Here is a 15,083-nt window from a genome sequence, read left to right on the forward strand (position 1 = left end):
ATTTCTGCTTTCTGTTAAACGTCTGGGGCAGGTACAACTGAATGCTGCACTAGGAAAATGAATTAGACGTGGTTGCTGATTGTTGTGTCTGTGCAACTGCAGGTTGTGTGCAGGAGGCATCAGCGCCTGCTTCATGGACAGTAGATTGGGAAGGCCGCAACACAGTCTTTCACCCTCAGAAACAGATTTTGTACTCAGGTGTTCTGCCCACCTACTAGGGTGCTTAGTTGCCATGTGCTTTAACATGCTGGTGGTGCGCAGGTTGGTAGTGTTCTTGCCTCTTCTTAGCTTGGTTTGGCAGATGCTGCAAATTACAGTTGTATCTTAAGGACTTTCAGAAAAAAACTGCCATACAGGGGAACAACGCAACTTTTACAGACGATAGACATTACAGCATAACAATAATCACATACATCATAAGATACCAAGAGGAATGAGGGCCCTGCTCGCAAGCTTACAATCTATCAGGAAAATGTAGACACGAAAGGTGGGTGGTAACAATTCCCCTGATTGTATGGACCAGCCATAATGTTAAGTGGGTAACAGTACAGACACAGAGGGCTAATAGATGCATAAAGCATGTGGGAATATGATGCGGGGAACCTGGTTATGGTAAAACTTTTGACTGTGCCACACAGGGATAGATTAGGTTAATGTGTTGAGGCGGTAGGCCAGTCTGAATAAATGCGTTTTCAGGGCACGCTTAAAATTATAGGGATTGGGGACTAATCGTATTGACCTGGGAAGTGCATTCCAAAGAATTGGTGCAGCACATGTATAGTCTTGGAGACGGGAGTGGGAGGTTCTGATTTTTGAGGATGCTAACCTCAGGTCAACAGAACGGAGGGTGCAGGTAGGGTGGTATACTGAAACAAGGGAGGAGATGTATGATGGTGCTGAGCCATGGAGAGCTTTGTGGGTGAGGGTAATAAGTTTGTACTGGATTCTGGAGTGGATGGGTAGCCTGTGTAATGACTGGCACAAGGAAGAGGCATCGGTGTAACGATTGGCGAGGAATATGATCCTGGCTGCAGCATTCAAGACAGATTGGAGAGGGGAGAGTTTGTTAAGATGGAGACTGATTAGAAAAGAGTTACAATAGTCGAGACGAGAATGAATAAAGGTACTGTCACACTTGGCGATGTATCAGCGATCCCGACCAGCGATATGACACGGTCAGGATCGCTGGTACATCGCTAAGTGGTCGCTAGTGAGCTGCCACACAGGCAGATCTCACCAGCGACATCGCAGGGGTCAGGGGTCGCTACTTACCTGTCAGATCAGGCGATCCTGACGTCCTCCCGCCCGCGTCCACGCGTCGCTCGTCGTCACAGCAGGAAGCCCACGACGAGAAACGGTCCAGGACATTCTCGCGCAATCAGCGATAACCAGCGGGGAGCGGTCGGAGGTAAGTATCAGACATAGCAATATCGCTATAACATCACAAAAACCAGTGACGTTATAGCGATATTGCTAGCGATATCGCTTAGTGTGACAGGCCCTTAAGAGAAACAGTAAGAGGTTTTGCGGAGTCAAAAGTAAGAAAAGGTTGAATTCTAGAAATGTTTTTGAGGTGCAGATAACAACAGCAAGCCAGTGATCGGATGTGGGGGGCAAAGGAAAGCTCAGAGTCAAGTATGACCTCAAGACAGCAGGCATGTTGCAGGGGAGTAATAGTGAAACCACACACGGAAATGGCAATGTCAGGTATAGGTACATTAGTAGCGGGAAGAAACACAAGGAGTTCAATCTTTGACAGGTTCAGTTTCAGATATAGTGAGGACATGATGTTAGACACAGCGTTTAGACAATCGCTGGTGTTTTCTAGAAAGGCAGGCGTGATGTCAGGAGAAGAAGTTGGGTATCATCAGCATAGAGATGATACTGGAAACCAAATCTACTGATTGTTTGACCAGTAGGGACAGTGTACAAAGAGAAGAGGAGGGGGCCTAGGACTGATCCTTGAGGAACCCCAACAGTTAAGGGAAGATGAGAGGAGGAGGAACCAGCAAAAGATACAGTAAAGGAGTGGTCAGAGAGATAGGAGGAGAGCCAGGAGAGAACGGTGTCCTTGAGGCCAATGGAGCGGAGCATAGTGAGGAGCTGATGATCCACAGTGTCGAATGCTGCAGAGAGATCCAAGAGAATTAGCATGGAGTAATGACCATTTGATTTAGCTGTTAGTAGATCATTAGAGACTTTAGTGAGGGCAGTTTCAGTAGAGTGTAAAGAGCGGAAACCGGATTGGAGAGGGTCGAGAAGAGAGTTATCGAAGAGATAGCGGATAAGATGGGAGTGGACCAGGCATTCCAGGAGTTTAGAGATGAAGGGAAGATTAGAAATAGGTCTATAGTTAGCGGCACAGTTTTGGTTGAGGGATGGTTTATTAAGTAGTGGATGTATGATGGCATGCTTAAATGAGGAGGGAAAGATATCGGAAGAGAGAGAGGTTAAATATTTTAGTTAGGTGGGTGGTGACAGCAGGGGAAAGGGACTGGAGGAGATGTGACGGAAATGGGTCACTGGTGCAAGTGGTTGGGCGAGAGGATGCAAGGAGCCTGCTTACTACTTCTGTGACTGGTTCAAAATCAGAGAGTGTGCTAGATATAATGGGGGAGGGAGCACAGTGCATGGTATGATGTGATTGGGAAATAATTTTCAGTCGGATCTGGTCAATTTTTTCTGTAATGCTGTAGATAAGCCCACGATGAAACCTGAAAGATAAGAAAAAATAGATTATACTCACCCCGGTGTTCGGTCCGGTCCGATGGGTGTCGCCATCCCGTCCGGCGCCTCCCATCTTCATATGATGACGTCGTCCTCCTTGCTTTTTCCTCGGCTCCTGTGCATGCATACTTTATAGGCCCTGTTGAGGGCAGAGCAGAGTACTGCAGTGCACAGGCGCCGGACCTCTCTGACCTTTCCCGGTGCCTGCGCACTGCAGTACTTTACTCTGCTCTCAACAGGGCAGATAAAGTATGCATGTGCAGGAGCCGAGGGAAAGGCAAGGAGGAGGACATCATCGTATCAAGATGGGAGGCGCCAGACCGCGACACCCCCCCCCCCCCGGGTGAGTATAATCTAACGTGTTTTTCTTATTTTTCAGGTTTCATCAGGGGCTTATCTACAGCATTACAGAATGCTGTAGATAAGCCCCTGATGGCGGTGGCCCCAGCTTATGGAGTAAAAATGGGGTAACAGATTCCCTTTAAATAAACTACATACAGTGGGGCAAGAAAGTATTTAGTCAGTCAGCAATAGTGCAAGTTCCACCACTTAAAAAGATGAGAGGCGTCTGTAATTTACATCATAGATAGACCTCAACTATGGGAGACAAACTGAGGAAAAAAAAATCCAGAAAATCACATTGTCTGTTTTTTTTTCATTTTATTTGCATATTATGGTGGAAAATAAGTATTTGGTCAGAAACAAAATTTCATCTCAATACTTTGTGATATATCCTTTGTTGGCAATGACAGAGGTCAAACGTTTTCTGTAAGTCTTCACAAGGTTGCCACACACTGTTGTTGGTATGTTGGCCCATTCCTCCATGCAGATCTCCTCTAGAGCAGTGATGTTTTTGGCTTTTCGCTTGGCAACACGGACTTTCAACTCCCTCCAAAGGTTTTCTATAGGGTTGAGATCTGGAGACTGGCTAGGCCACTCCAGGACCTTGAAATGCTTCTTACGAAGCCACTCCTTCGTTGCCCTGGCGGTGTGCTTTGGATTATTGTCATGTTGAAAGACCCAGCCACGTTTCATATTCAATGCCCTTGCTGATGGAAGGAGGTTTGCACTCAAAATCTCACGATACATGGCCCCATTCATTCTTTCATGTACCCGGATCAGTCGTCCTGGCCCCTTTGCAGAGAAACAGCCCCAAAGCATGATGTTTCCACCACCATGCTTTATAGTAGGTATGGTGTTTGATGGATGCAACTCAGTATTCTTTTTCCTCCAAACACGACAAGTTGTGTTTCTACCAAACAGTTCCAGTTTGGTTTCATCAGACCATAGGACATTCTCCCAAAACTCCTCTGGATCATCCAAATGCTCTCTAGCAAACTTCAGACGGGCCCGGACATGTACAGGCTTAAGCAGTGGGACACGTCTGGCACTGCAGGATCTGAGTCCATGGTGGCGTAGTGTGTTACTTATGGTAGGCCTTGTTACATTGGTCCCAGCTCTCTGCAGTTCATTCACTAGGTCCCCCCGCGTGGTTCTGGGATTTTTGCTCACCGTTCTTGTGATCATTCTGACCCCACGGGGTGGGATTTTGCATGGAGCACCAGATCGAGGGAGATTATCAGTGGTCTTGTATGTCTTCCATTTTCTAATTATTGCTCCCACAGTTGATTTCTTCACTCCAAGCTGGTTGGCTATTGCAGATTCAGTCTTCCGAGCCTGGTGCAGGGCTACAATTTTGTTTCTGGTGTTCTTTGACAGCTCTTTGGTCTTCACCATAGTGGAGTTTGGAGTCAGACTGTTTGAGGGTGTGCACAGGTGTCTTTTTATACTGATAACAAGTTTAAACAGGTGCCATTACTACAGGTAATGAGTGGAGGAAAGAGGAGACTCTTAAAGAAGAAGTTACAGGTCTGTGAGAGCCAGAAATCTTGATTGCTTGTTTCTGACCAAATACTTATTTTCCACCATAATATGCAAATAAAATGAAAAAAAAACAGACAATGTGATTTTCTGGATTTTTTTTTCTCAGTTTGTCTCCCATAGTTGAGGTCTACCTATGATGTAAATTACAGACGCCTCTCATCTTTTTAAGTGGTGGAACTTGCACTATTGCTGACTGACTAAATACTTTTTTGCCCCACTGTACATATTCTAGAATACCCGACGCGTTAGAATCGGGTCACCATCTAGTTATTTATAAACTATTTGACAGGGTTCATCACCCTATTTTTGGTGGTTGTGTGTACAGTCATGTGTTTTGACTTTTAACTGTTGTTTGTAGTCTGGATTAATAAAATTATTTTGTACATTTCATTCTGGTGATCCTTTTTATGTAGCATGCTCTTTCCTTTTTGTTCTTTTACATTCACAATTATGTATAGGGGCATAGCAATAACTGAACTGAGTTCATTAACTTTTGGACATAGCCCATATGGACCTGGCGCCTCATTCACATTGATTTTTTTTTTTATCTTGGTGTAAAGAGAGCACGGATCATATATAACAATTTCTTTTGCTCTGTGATGGCAATTAAATCTGCAGGTCATTGAAATGGGATTATTTTCACATTAGGTTTCCAAATGACAGTTTATTTTTTCCTCTAATGTTTTGATCATTTTTCATTTTTTAAAAAAAAAGAGATCTGCCATTTTCATTTTGCACATCATACCATTATTAATTCATTTGTTTCTGCATCTGAATTATTCATCATGAATGTCGACATGCATACATTCTAAATTTCTATTATAATTCTAAATTAATGAAGATACCTCTGATGGGATTTGAACCTATTACCTCTGATTCACCGAAGTGTGGACCATGAACTGTTAATAGAACAATTAATCATACATAGAATATTAATATACATGTATCCTATTGAGGAAGCTCTGAGCTATTTTATTTAATTTAGAAATTGATATCTACTATTTTTAATATGGTATGATAGAAGAAACTATAAACCATAAGAATAAAATAAATGAAAAAGTGCACCAATGGGCAGTCACATGTAGCCAAATCAGGGGTTTGTAACATGAAAATATGTAATTTAATTTATACCAATTACAAAGTGTTATAAACTATTAATGTGAACAGCATCAGTCTCTGTCGAAACAAAGTATATTTATTAACATGATAGGTGCTTTAGCTCTATGAAACTTAATGGTTTACCCAGGGAATATGAGTTATTTCTGACATGCATTATACCGCCTTAAAAAAATACAAGAAATAATTCTCACCCTTTGCAATTCACCACAAGTCATATTTCGGTGCTCACCTGGTCCATATTGTCTTTGCCATCTTGTCTAACACTTACATAGAGGAAGCGGTAGGAAATCGCAGCCTAGCCATTCACTTACCATATGGCTGAGCCAATATTTTGACCAATTTCATGTGTGTCCTGGATGGTACGAAGGAGCCCAGACGAGTGACCACCAAATTGTGACTTTTGGGGTCTTGAAACAGCGCATTTGCTTTACCCATCATCAGATGTTTCCTGTGTAGCACCTTGGTAATGAGACACCATTTTATAGGCTATCAGTTGAACCAGCTGATATTATTTTTCACTAAATAGCAGGATTGCTTTCTAATTCTGATAGATTTCAGCTTGTGTCGTGACAAAGCTAGCCAGGTACATCAAATTAAGACCTGAAGTGCTATTAAACCAGTCCTGCCAGGCTTTTCCCCTATACAAATACAGTGGGTATGGAAAGTATTCAGACCCCTTTACATTCTTCACTTTTTATTTTAGTGTAGCCATTTGGTAAATTCAAAAAAGTTTTTTTTTCTTCCTCATTAATCTACACTCTGCACCCCATCTTGACTGAAAAAACAGACATGTACAAATTTTTGCAAATTTATTAAAGAAAAATTGAAATATCACATGGTCATAAGCATTGAGACCTTTTGCTCAGACACTCATATTTAAGTCACATGCTGTCCATTTCCTTGTGCTCCTTCTTGAGATGGTTCTACACCTTCATTGGAGTCCAGCTGCGTTTAATTAAACTGATAGGACTTCATTTGGAAAAGCACATACCTGTCTATATAAGACATCACAGCTCACAGTGCATGTCAGACCAAATGAGAATCATGAGGTCAAAGGAACTGGCCAAGGAGCTCACAGACAGAATTGTAGCAAGGCACAGATCTGGCCAAGGTTACAAAAGAATTTCTGCAGTACTCAAGGTTCCTAAGAGCACATTGGACTCCATAATCCTTAAATGGAAGAAGTTTGTGACCACCAGAAGTCTTCCTAGCCCTGGCCACCCAGCCAAACTGAGCAATCGTGGGAGAAGAGCCTTGGTGAGAGAGGTAAATAAGAACCCCAAGATCACTGTGGCTGAGCTTCACAGATGCAGTAGAGAGATGGGAGAAAGTTCCACAAACTCAACTATCGCTGCAGCCCTCCACTGTCGGGCCTTTATTGCAAAGTGGCCTGACGGAAGCTTCTCCTCAGTGCCAGACTCCCAGACTATGATAAATAAGATTCTCTGGTCTGATGAGACTAAGATGGACCTTTTTGGTAATAATTTTAAGCGGTATGTGTGGAGAAAACCAGGCACTGCTCATCACCTGCCCAATACAATCCCAATAGTGAAACATAGTGGTGGCAGCATCATGCTATGTGGGTGTTTTTAAGCTGCAGGAAGAGGACAACTGCCTTTGAAGGAAACATGAATGCGATCTCAGACTTGGCCGAAGGTCCACCTTCCAACAAGACAATGACCCGAAGTACACAGGTAAAATAGCAAAAGTGTGGCTTCAGAACAACTATGTGACCATTCTTGACTGGTACAGCCAGAGCCCTGACCTAAAACCCCTGGAGCATCTCTGGAGAGACCTGAAAATAGCTGCCCACCAACGATCACCATCCAACCTGATAGAACTGGAGAGGATCTGCAAGGAAGAATGGCAGAGGATCCCCAAATCCAGGTGTGAAAAACTTGTGGCATCATTCCCAAGAAGACTCATGGCTGTACTAGCTCAAAAGGGTACCGTATTTTCCGGCCTATAAGATGACTTTTTAACCCCTGAAAATTTTAAAAGTCGAGGGTCGTCTTATACGCCGGGTGTCGTCTTATGCACCAGCTCCATTGCTGCGATGCGGTGGCCTCCGGGAAAATGGCTGCTGGAGCCCGCTCGAGCTCAGATTCAGATCTCATCTCCCGAGATTTCGGGAGGAGATCTGAATCTGAGCTCGTGCTGGCTCCAGCGGCCATTTTCCCGGAGGCCACCGCATCGCAGCAATGGAGCTGCCGGGGGCCTCCGGGCTTTGGGCATATGCCGGCAGAGCCCCGACACAGGACATAGAGCCACCGCCATCCCCCAGATGCACAAAGAAGAGCCGCCACCGATCCCCAGCACAGAGCCCCCATGCTACACAAGAGGAGCAGCTGCCGACCCCAGCACAGAGCCACAAATAGCACCACTGCCCCCAATGAGGTAAAAGGGGGATGATAACTCCTGTGAGATGCCCCCTCCCTTGGTCATCGGGACCACTCCCCCACTATATGTAGATTTCTCCGCACCCGGCATATAAAATAACACACGGCATATAAGAAGACCCCCCGACTGTTAAGAAGATTCTCTATTTTCACTGGAAAAGTTGGAGGGGGTCATCTTATACGCCCAGTCGTCTTATACGCCGGAAAATACAGTACTTCTACTCAATAATGGGCAAAGGGTCTAAAAACTTATGACTATGTGATGTTTCAGTTTTTTCTTTTTAATAAATCTGGAAAAATTTCTACATTTCTGTTTTTTTCAGTCAACATGGGGTGAAGAGTATACATTAATGAGAAAAGATATGACATTTTTTGCAATGAAACAGAGTGAAAAATTTACAGGGGTCTGAATACTTTCTGTACACACTGTACATGCAGAGGGGAAAAGAAGATCCTGAAAATGACAATGTATGATATTTACATAATTATTTTGCATTTTATTGCATGAAAAGTATTTAATACAATAGGAAAACAGAACTTAAGATTTCGTACAGAAACCTTTGTTTGCAATTACAGAGGTCAGACATTTCCTGTAGTTCTTGACCAAGTTTGCACACACTGCAGCAGAGATTTTGGCCCACTCCTCCATGCAGATCTTCTCCAGATCTTTCAGGATTCTGGGCTGTCTCTGGGCAACATTGAGTTTCAGCTCCCTCCAAAGATTTTCTATTCGGTTCAGGTCTGGAGGCTGGCTAGGCCACTCTAGGACCTTGAAATGCTTCTTATGGAGCAACTCCTTTGTTGCCCTAGCTGTGTTTCATGTCATTACTATGCTGGAAGACCAAGCCACGACCCATCTTCAATGCTCTTACTTGGGAAAGGAGGTTGTTGGCCAAAATATCGTCATACATGACCCCATCCATTCTCCCTTCAATATGGTGCAGTGGCCCTGTCCCCTTTGCAGAAAAGCACCCCCAAAGTATTTTATTTCCCCCACCATTCTTTATAGTTGGGATGGTGTTCTTGGGGTTGTACTCATCCTTTTTCTTCTTCCAAACTCACCGAGGGGAGTTGATACCAAAAAGTTCTATTTTAGTCTCATCTGGCCACATGACCTTCTCCCATGCATTATCTGGTTCATCCAGATGGTCATTAGTGAACTTCAAATGGGCTTGGACATGTTCTAGCGTGAGCAAAGGGACCTTATGTGCCTGCTGGATTTTAATCCACGACGGTGTAGTTTATTACTAATGGTAATGTTTGAGCCTGTTGTCTCAGCTCTCTTCAGGTCATTGACCAGGTCCTCCTATGTAGTTATGGGCTTATTCCTGACCTTTCTCACAATCATCCTTACCCCACAAGGTGAAATCTTGCATGGAACACCATACCGAGGAAGATTTCCAATCATCTTGTGTTTCTTCCATTTTCTAATAATTGCATCAACAGTTGTTGACTTCTCACCAAGCTGCTTGCATATTATCCTAAGACCTTTTTTTTACCATGTGTATCATCCAGGTAACAACAAAAAGCATGTAAATTGTTTCTTTATAAAAATATAATTTTTGTTAAACATCAATCGTTTAAAAAATACATAAAAAATACACAAAGAAAGGTGCTGCAATTGATGAGAGAACAATTACCAAGGTTGTGCCAGAGATTCAAGGGCAGCTCAAAATAATAGATAGTTATAATACAGAATAAACAGGATGGATGGGGTGATGTTTAAACATTTTATGCTGCAACTGATTTGCATGTATTACATTATGACTCCTACCCCTATCCTGGATAGATTATATCACAAGTGACTGGCAGGCATAAAGAAGTTGGGAAGTCTAGTGCACTCTGTGTGAAAGTACTGATCATTTAAAGTGCATACAGTGCCTTTCCTAGAGTTTGAACACATAGACCTCTATCATAATTTCAAAACAAGTATTTTGAATACCTAATAAAGGATGACCTGCCGCTGCACACCATGGAGTCCCTCTGCCCCGACATGAGTTTAGCTCTGCTTCTTCGGGAGGCGACTTGTGCAGGTCTACAATTTTGTCACTGGTGTCCTTAGAAAGCTCTTTGGTCTTGGCCATGGTGAAGAGGTTGGAGTGTGTGAACAGGTGTCTTTTATACAGGTAACTAGTTCAAACAGGTGCTTTTTAAGGAAAAACTAACAGTTCCGTGAGAGCCGGAATTCTTGCTAGTTGGTAGTTGATCAAATACCAAATCCCGAGACCAATCAGCGACGCGAGATTTCCGTTACAGACAGACAGAATTAGACGATTATATAGTAACATAGTAACATACTTAGTAAGGCCGAAAAAAGACATTAGTCCATCCAGTTCAGCCTATAAAATTCTGTCAGAATAAATCCCCAGATCTATGTCCTTCTAAAGAACCTAACAATAACTAAGATACAATATTGTTACGCTCCAGGAAGACATCCAGGCCTCTCTTGAACCCTTCGACTGAGTTCGCCATCACCACCTCCTCAGGCAGGGAATTCCAGATTCTCACTGCCCTAACAGTACAGAATCCTCTTCTATGTTGGTGGAAAAACCTTTTCTCCTCCAGATGCAAAGAATGCTCCCTTGTGACCGTCACCTTCCTTGGTATAAACAGATCCTCGGAGAGATATTTGTATTGTCCCCTTATATACTTATACAGTTGTGGCCAAAAGTATTGACACCCCTGTAATTTTGTCAGCTAATACTCAGTTTCTTCCTGAAAATGATTGCAAACACAAATTCTTTGGTATTATTATCTTCATTTAATTTGTCTTAAATGAAAAAACACAAAAGAAAATGAAGCAAAAAGCAAAACATTGATCATTTCACACAAAACTCCAAAAATGGGCCAGACAAAAGTATTGGCACCCTCAGCCTAATACTTGGCTGCACAACCTTTAGCCAAAATAACTGCCACCAACCGCTTCCGGTAACCATCAATGAGTTTCTTACAATGCTCTGCTGGAATTTTACACCATTCTTCTTTGGCAAACTGCTCCAGGTCCCTGATATCTGAAGGGTGCCTTCTCCAAACTGCCATTTTTAGATCTCTCCACAGGTGTTCTATGGGATTCAGGTCTGGACTCATTGCTGGCCACCTTAGAAGTCTCCAGTGCTTTCTCTCAAACCATTTTCTAGTGCTTTTTGAAGTGTGTTTTGGGTCATTGTCCTGCTGGAAGACCCATGACCTCTGAGGGAGACCCAGCTTTCTCACACTGGGCCCTACATTATGCTGCAAAATTTGTTGGTAGTCTTCAGACTTCATAATGCCATGCCCACGGTCAAGCAGTCCAGTGCCAGAGGCATCAAAGCAACCCCAAAACATCAGGGAACCTCCGCCATGTTTGACTGTAGAAACCGTGTTTTTTTTCTTTGAATGCCTGTTTTTTTCTCCTGTAAACTGTATGTTGATGCCTTTGCCCAAAAAGTTCTACTTTTGTCTCATCTGAGCAGAGAACATTCTTCCAAAACGTTTTAGGCTTTTTCCGGTAAGTTTTGGCAAACTCCAGCCTGGCTTTTTTATGTCTCTGGGTAAGAAGTGGGGTCTTCCTTGGTCTCCTACCATACAGTCCCTTTTCATTCAGACGCCGACGGATAGTACGGGTTGACACTGTTGTACCCTCGGACTGCAGGGCAGCTTGAACTTGTTTGGATGTTAGTCGAGGTTCTTTGTCCAACATCCGCACAATCTTGCATTGAAATCTCTTGTCAATTTTTCTTTTCTGTCCACATCTAGGGAGGATTGCCACAGTGCCATGGGCATTAAACTTCTTGATGACACTGCGCATGGTAGACACCGGAACATTCAGGTCTTTGGAGATGGACTTGTAGCCTTGAGATTGCTCATGCTTCCTCACAATTTGGTTTCCCAAGTCCTCAGACATTTCTTTGGTCTTCTTTCATTTCTTCATGCTCAATGTGGTACACAAAAGGACACAGGACAGAGGTTGAGTCAACTTTAATCCATGTCATCTGGCTGCAAGTGTGATTTAGTTATTGCCAACACCTGTTAGGTGCCACAGGTAAGTTACAGGTGCTGTTAGTTACACAAATTAGAGAAGCATCACATGATTTTTTGAACAGTGCCAATACGTCCACCCTCTTTTTTATGTTTGGTGTGGAATTATATCCAATTTGGCTTTAGGACAATTCTTTTTGTGTTTTTTCATTTAAGACAAATTAAATGAAGATAATAATAACAAAGAATTTGTGTTTGCAATCATTTTCAGGAAGAAACTGAGTATTATCTGACAAAATTGCAGGGGTGTCAATACTTTTGGCCACAACTGTACATGGTTATTAGATCGCCCCTCAGTCGTCTTTTTTCTAGACTAAATAATCCTAATTTTGCTAATCTCTCTGGGTATTGTAGTTCCCCCATCCCCTTTTATTAATTTTGTTGCCCTCCTTTGTACCCGCTCTAGTTCCATTATATCCTTCCTGAGCACCGGTGCCCAAAACTGTACACAGTTAGTACACAGAATAGTAGATTTCATCTCTATTCTTTGTAGGTGTATCAAATATTTATTTTACCCACTTTATGTATAATGACCCAAAGCATACTTTGAGTGTTGTGAGTTAATTTTTCCCTTCACCATTGAGGTCTGATGAACTCCCTCATCTGGTGAAGGAAGGTAGTGAGGCTGATTACCAAACACCTGGGCAGCTAGATGATGACTTGGTGGCTGGAATTGAGGACTGGATATAAGGCTGCCGACGCCCTTCTTCCTGGCTGGTGATTTTCCTGCTGGATTCTTAGAGACCAGTCTGATTCCTGCATCTCAAAGCAAAGTTTTTCTGCTCTTCTTTGTACTCTTCAGTTTTGTTTTTGTTTTGCCTTGTTTTTTTGGGAGTTCTGCCATCCCCTGCCGGGGGTGAGCTGAACTCCATTTTTGTCTCTGATCCGTTGATATTTGGCTCTGTCTTCAGAATATACCTGAGTACTGATATAGTCTTTTGAAGCCTAGCGACTTCAGGGCCTGTTTTTCCTATCAGTCGTTTGGCTCATTTTGATAGGGTTTTTGCGGATGGCAGACAGCAGCTTTCGTATCCTGTCCTATGTAGTTAGCTTGATCCCCATCATTTGCTCAACCTATCTTTCTATCTGTGTAAGTGTTTTCATCTTGCTTCACCGTCATTATATGTTGGGGGCTGCCTATTGCTTTGGGGTCTGCTCTGGGGCTGTTTAGTTTTTCCCCTTTCTGTCTTTAGGCTATATAGTTCTCTGGCTGTGATCGAGGGGTCTAGGGCACCGTAGGAACCCCCCCATGGCTACAGCTAGTTGTTGTGGATAGGTTCAGGGGTCTGCAATCCGATAGCTGCCAACCTCTCTGGTTTTTCTGGACTAAGGCTGGTTTCACATTTGCGTTTTTTAGCGCTGGAAAAAACGCACACCTGCGCATGCGTTTTTTCCCCTATATTTAACATGGGTGCGCATACCTGCGCGCTGGTAAGCGCATGTATGCGATTTTCATGCGCTGCGTTTTTTTGGGGTGTGCGTTGGGATTTTCCAGACGCAGCATGTTGCATTTTTTGGCCCTGCAAAAAAGCGCATGCGCACATATGCGCACGTTTTGCGCTAAAAATGGCCATTATAGCCTATGGATGCGCATATGTGCGCACTGGCATGCTCATGTATGCGTTTTTTTGCATATGCGTTTTTTTTTTTAAACCATGGAATTTAGGGGTTTGGGTTAGAGTTAGGGTTAGTTAAGGGGGTTTAGGGTTAGGGTTATGGTCAGGGTTAGGGTTGGGGTTTGGGTCAGGGTTAGGGTTAAGTATGGTTTTGTTAAGGATTAGGGTCATGGTTAGGGTCAGGATTAGGGTTAAGTATGGTTTTGTTAAGGGTTAGGGTCAGGGTTAGGGTTAGGGTCAGGGTTAGGGTCAGGATTAGGGTTAAGTATGGTTTTGTTAAGGATTAGGGTCAGGGTTAGGGTCAGGATTAGGGTTAAGTATGGTTTTGTTAAGGGTTAGGGTCAGGGTTAGGGTTAGGGTTAGGGTCAGGGTTAGGGTCAGGATTAGGGTTAAGTATGGTTTGGTTAAGGGTTAGGGTCAGGGTTAGGGTTAGGGTTAGGGTTAGGGTTAAGTATGGTTTTGTTAAGGGTTAGGGTCAGGGTTAGGGTTAGGGTTAGGGTCAGGGTTAGGGTTAGGGTTAGGGTTAGTTAGGGTTTAGGGTTTGGGTTAGGGTTAAGTATGATTTGGTTAAGGGTTAGGGTCAGGGTTAGGGTTAGGGTCAGGGTTAGGGTTAGGGTCAGGGTTAGGGTTAGTAAAGTCATGGTTTGGGTAGTGTGAGGGGCCACCTAAAAATGTTGGAAAAAAACGCAAACGCGGTAAAAACGCGCTAAAAACGCATACAAACGCATAAAAATGCTGCGTTTTTTTCATGCATGCTCATAAAAATGCTTGAAAAAAACGCAGCAGTTGTATGCTTATGTATGCGTTTTTTCAATGCGTTTTTTTGCGGGAAAAACGCGCTGCAAAAAAAAGCAAGTGTGAAACTAGCCTTAGCTGGTATTTTGTTTTTTCCTCCTTCGGTGACTCATCATAACAGAATCACCAGCGATACCGCAGATCCTAGGGTACTCAATAGCAGGAGAGAATTGTAAGGAAAAAAAAATAAAACTGTCAATATTTTTTTTTTTTTTTGTGTGCATATTTTTTCCTCTATATCTCTGAGGCCGTAGGGGGAATTTTTCTCTCAATGGAGATGAAGCAATTGTCTGATCGTGTGGAGCAGCTCGCTGCTGAAGTGCGGGGAATTTCCACCTATCTTGCTCATTCTCATGCTGCTGAACCAAAGATTCCTACTCCTGATGTGTTTTTTGGGGATCGGTCTAAATTCTTGAATTTCAAGAATAATTATAAATTATTTTTTGCCTTGAAGCCTAACTCGTCGGGGAACTCCGCGCAGCAGGTTAAAATTGTCATCTCTTTGCTGCGCGGCGATCCCCAGGAT

The 15,083-nt window shown here is 43.2% G+C and overlaps 1 long non-coding RNA gene across 1 annotated transcript in view; it reads left to right on the forward strand.

Moving 5' to 3' along the window:
- Positions 1-15,083, forward strand: part of LOC141089478 (uncharacterized) — a 48,711-nt gene that overhangs the window by 3,464 nt on the left and 30,164 nt on the right. The gene's annotated exons all lie outside the window — the stretch shown is intronic.

Source organism: Dendrobates tinctorius, unplaced genomic scaffold, assembly GCF_039654945.1.
Source record: "Dendrobates tinctorius isolate UK_male_01 unplaced genomic scaffold, ASM3965494v1 ptg000046l, whole genome shotgun sequence".
Taxonomy (NCBI): domain Eukaryota; kingdom Metazoa; phylum Chordata; class Amphibia; order Anura; family Dendrobatidae; genus Dendrobates; species Dendrobates tinctorius.